Genomic DNA, 5,657 nt, shown 5'->3' with positions numbered 1-5,657 from the left:
CAGCGTGTCATAGTTTAATTACGTGTTTTCTCTTCATGATACACATGGTGCGTCTTAGAAGTGATGTCATCTTAGATGAAATAAAAAATAGTTTGTAAAAGTGTTTATTTTTTCTGGGATAGCAATTATTTATTGGGGAACTTAATTCTAACTCTTACAATGTTGTTAACAAAGTTATCCTCCGTGCTTTAACATTTTTTGGTAACCTATTCCAGACTTTAGAGTAATAACTTAGGACTGTCAGAGCTATAGGAAGAGTGGGATCAGTTACTCCCTTGTATGGGACGACTTCACGCTCAAGGCGCATGTTGTGGGTAAAACACTTCTTCACAAACAGCAGTTCGGGGAGAAGATCTCAGACATACTGATACTGAGGGAAAATCGTGGGTTCGAATGCCCGCTTCTCACTGTAAAATGACTTGCCAGGTTCCTTCGCATGTTTGTCTTCACTGAACTTTGGACTGAGTGATTCGTGGGGGAGAGAGAGAAGGATTGAAACATCCTTCCTGTTTAGGTATCACCTTTCTTATATGCGAGTGAATTGCAAAGCCAACTTAATTTATTCATCCAAGGTCTTTTTATGTTTTTAACCTTTGTTTCTAAAGAACTAGTCCACAGAATGTCACCTCTATTTTACGATGGTGTGCAATTATGTTTGGTAGCTCATACTTTTGATACTGATAGTTTTGCTTGCCAATTAATAGTTCACTAGCTCTGCTACAAGTGGTATTCCTGAGAAACAGCTCTGCTGTCATTGCAGCCCTTTGTGTATGCTAAAGGAGAATTTAGGGAGCTTGGCTTTAGTTGTAAATACTTGATCCCCAGCAGCTGAGTGGGGTCTAATCATTCTGTCTTCACTTCTTTATTGGATGCAATTTTCTATTTTGATGTGACTGTAGGGATTTAAAAAATCAATGAAACAACTTTTAAGCATTCATTTTAGTACTTTATACTAGCAAAAAATACCACATTAAAGCGATCATCTGTTAGGGAAGAAAAAAATGCCTAAAAAGTTTCTTGCTTGTGAGGAAAGTTAAATTAGATCTTTCATAGTCGAATATTTTGAACTGTGGATTCCGCTTTGTAGTTTATGTCTTAGATTTAGATAACAATAGCTGCTGCCTAAGTTGCTGGGGAACCTCCATACTGTGCTAGTATTAAGGAATGATGGTCCGTGCAACCCCCAAAACCCGCAAGGGTCATCCACAAATTAAATGAGGCCATAGAAAGGTGTACATGTTGGTATTTCTTCATATTTATGCTTCGAGGATGTCTTTTTAAATAGAATTTTAACAAATGTTCTGCTTAACTCATTTGGGAGATGTGTCCAAAAGCATATTAATAGCTCACACCCTACTAATGTTTTAACTCTTTGGAGGGCAAAAAGAAATCACCGAGGCCAATGTAAAAATTCTACAAATTAATTCCTTTTTTTAAAACCTTTTTTACCCCCCCTGTAACTGTCTTTCCCCAATACACTCCCTATGGCACATATTTATTTCTATGTCTACTAAGAGAGGCAAGAGAAATACTTGTTAACAGAATTATTTGCGTGGTACGTTGTTTCTGTTCATTTTCATGTTTTGGAGCTTTTGTAGCTGAACTTGCCAGAACTTCCAAAGGGCATTTTTAATTTCTAAATGGGAGACGGATTCACTGGTGGTTAACTTTACAGCTTAGGACATTCTGAGTATGAAGGACACATACAAGTATTAGTCTTGTCTGAATACTCATTACCAGTAATGCTGATCAAGTATGCCATCTTTTGAGGAGAAATTCTAAAATTGAGCGCTCTGGTCTCAGTTCATTTCCTTCCCAACCAACCATTTAGAAATCTTTCTCTTTGCCTTTAAACGCCTGTGAAAATTGCCGGTATCAAATGGATTGGTAGCATTGATCTGACTTAAATGCCAAAAAACACAAAATATCTGTGTAGCACTATTAAATGAGGTGTTTTTTTTTTTTTTTTTTTTTTTTTTTTAAGTATTTACATCAAGTTAAAAACCATCCAGTGGATTTTGTAGTATTGTTAACCTGGTGGAAACACAAATACGTTATTAGGTGGATTGCCAATTCACACATTTGTTGACCCATTTCTTTAGATATTAGGTTTAAAAATAGCTTCAAACTTATTCTGTTGAAAGTTGGGAATATATTAAGTAATGGTTTCACAAATATGGCATTTCAAACTTAAATGTGTTAAAACTCGTGAAAGTAGTACATTTTCATTTTAAGAATAACATTCTTTGAAGTTAAGTCAACTATGCAGTATTTGTTGAAGTCAGTTTTTCTGAAAAGTTATGTTTTAATGTAACGTGTAACGAATGTAACTTTAGATTTTAACTGGTAAACTTTTCTATTTGATGTTGACTTTAAAAAGCCAATGAGTAGTACTCAAAGAATAGAGACTCAAGCAGCTAATGGAGTACTGTTTTGTTACAGAGCGTAGAATAAAATCATCTGGTATTGTCTGCTTCTAAAGCTCTTAAAGCTTTTAACTTAAAGCAGAAAGTACCATTTTATCTTAATAAAAGTTACATTTTCTCTTTGTTAGTGTACGCGTGCTGCCAGGTTTCTGAGCCATGTTTGGCATTACCTTCCAGGTCAGTTCTGTGCATAACCTCTCACCAAATACCGCTACTGTGGTCTCCGAAAGGAGCCAGTCTGTGCTGTGCTCTGCTGCGTTGCCCTCTTGCTGCTTAACAAACAGGTTTATAAGGAATTAGAATTGTGTGTGAATAGTACCATCGTATCATAAGATGGAATCTTAGAGATAAGGAATGTGTGTGAGAGATCATTCACTGTTTTTGTTTTAAAATGGTCACTACTATAGCTAATGCTTCCGTGGTTTGTTGATATGATGTTTTAACTTTCACTTTAAGCTGCACAGAATAAATTAAAATGAAAACAAACAAGCTGTGTATGTTTGTTTCATTGATAAAGTATAATACGTATGAAAGGTACCGTGGATGTAAAATGATTTGAAAGCAGCCATTTTCCTCAATGTTCCTCGCTTCACCTCATTTTGCAGATTCCCCAAATCTCTAAGAATTAAGACGAGATAGCAGTAATATTCTGAGTGCCATGAAAATAATTGACATAGAATCTGATGGACATGGAGCATTAGAGCTAAATTACATTTACCGTGTTTAGCCTTTTTTCTTAGACATTATCCAGTATTGTTTTGATATTCTGTACCATAGGTTATGTCTTATATTTTTGTTAGTATTTACCACCAGGACGACTGAGCGAGGAAACCGAACAACGCCAGAAAAAAGATTGAAGAATTCATTTGAAAACCAGTATGAGGTAGGAAACCATTCATTTCAGTTGCCGGGGGGTGGGGTCAAGCTTTTTTTTTCTCCTTCCCCCCCAAATTAAAAAAAAAAATTACTGAATTTCTTGAGGTGACAGTCATTAATAAACTTATATAGGTTTCAAGTGTACAGTTCTATAATACATCATCTGTATATTGCATTGTGTGTTCATGACCCAAAGTCAGATCTCTTCTCATCACCATGTATTTGATCCCCGTTACCCTTTTCTCCCTTCCCCTGCTCTCATTTCCCTCAGGTAACCAGTATACTGTTGATTGTGTCTATGAGTTTTTGTTTGTCTTGTTTGTTCATTCGTTGCTGTCAGTTTTATAGCCCACATATGACTGTAGTTTTTTTTTTTTATGTTTGTATTTTACTTTATTTATTTTTATTAGTTTTAGGTGCACAAGACAAAGCAAAACTTAGACGTTTATCATTTATATCCCTCACACTGTGTGAACCCCCCTCCCCCCATCCACTATCCCTCTACGTTCTCCAAATTAATTTTCAAACCCCCATGACCATCTTGTGGTTACTGACTATTTTTCAAAACCTCTCACCGTCCCCTTATCCCCACCCCCCCGCCCCTCTAGCAACCCTCTGTTTTTCCTCCATGTTTCCAAAACTGTCTCTGATTAGTTCATTCACTTATTCTTTTCTTTAGATTCCACATATAAGTGAGATCATATGGTATTTGTCTTTCTCTTTCTGACTTATTTCACTTAACATAATGTTCTCTAGGTCCATCCATGTTGTTGCAAATGGTAAGATTTCTTTCTTCTTTATGGCTGCGTAATACTCCATTGTATAAATGTACCACAGTTTCTTAATCCAGTCATCTACTGATGGGCATTTCGGTTGTTTCCAGGTCTTGGCTATTGTGTATAGTGCTGCAATAAACATAGGAGTGCATAAAGATTTTTGAATTGGAGTTTTGGATTTCTCTGGATAGATACCTAGGAGTGGGATTGCTGGATCATAAGGTAGTTCCATTTTCAGATTTTTGAGATACCTCCAAACTGTTTTCCATAGTGGCTGCATCAATCTGCATTCCCACCAACAGTGCACAAGTGTTCCCTTTTCTCCACATCCACGCCAGCACTTGTTGTTTGTTGATTTATTGATGATAGCCATCTTGACTGGGGTGAGGTGGTATCTCATTGTGGTTTTTATTTGCATTTCTCTGATGGTTAGTGAGGTTGAACATTTCTTCATATGTCTGTTTGCCATCTGTATGTCCTTTTTAGAAAAATGTCTCTTCATGTCCTCTGCCCATTTTTTAATTGGGTTGTTTGTTTTTTTGGAGTTGAGTTGAGTGAGTTTTTTATAAATTTGTGATATTAACCCCTTATCAGATATATCATTGGCAAATATCTTTTCCCATTCAGTAGGATCCTTTGTTGTTTTATTGATGGTTTCCTTTGCTGTGAAAAAGCTTTTTAGTTTGATGTAATCCCACATGTTTATTTTTCTCTTACTTCCCTCATGAGGATATATCAGTAAAAATCTTACTCCGGGTAATGTCTGTGAAGTTTCTTCCTATATTTTCTTCTAGGAATTTTATGGTTTCAGATCTTACATTTAAATCTTTAAGCCATTTTGAATTTATTTTTGTATGTGGTGTAAGGAGGTGATCCAGCTTCATCTTTTTGCATGTGTCTGTCCAAGTTTCCCAGCACCATTTATTGAATAGACTGTCTTTACCCCACCGTACATTCTTGCTTCCATTGTCATAGATTAAATGGCCATATAGGCATGGATTTATTTCTGGACTCTCTATTCTGTTCCATTGATCTATGGGTCTGTTTTTATGCCAGTACCATGCTGTTTTGATTACTGTAGCCTTGTAGTATAATTTGATGTCAGGTATTGTTATACCTCCCACTTTGTTCTTATTTCTCAAGATTGTTGAGGATATCCGGGGTCTTTTGTTATCCCATATAAATTTTAGGATTATATGTTCTATTTCTGTGAAAAATGTCGTTGGTAGTTTGATAGGAATTGCGTTGAATATGTATATTGCCTTAGGCAGTATGGACATTTTAACTATATTAATTCTTCCTATCCATGAACATGGTATGTGTTTCCATCTATTTGTATCTTCTTTCATTTCTTTCTTCAGTGTCTTATAATTTTCTGAGTACAGATCTTTTACTTCTTTGGTTAAATTTATTCCCAGGTATTTTATAGTCTTTGGAGCAATTGTAAATGGAATTGCTTTTTAATTTCTCCTTCTGATGTTTTATTATTGGTATATACAAATGCAACTGATTTCTGAATATTAATTTTGTATCCTGCTACTTTACTAAATTCATCTATCAGCTCTAATAGTTTCTTGGT

The sequence above is a fragment of the Rhinolophus sinicus genome, linkage group LG06 (assembly GCF_036562045.2).
Source record: "Rhinolophus sinicus isolate RSC01 linkage group LG06, ASM3656204v1, whole genome shotgun sequence".
In the NCBI taxonomy this organism is placed as follows: Eukaryota; Metazoa; Chordata; class Mammalia; order Chiroptera; family Rhinolophidae; genus Rhinolophus; species Rhinolophus sinicus.
Note: the sequence above shows the minus strand (reverse complement) of the source record.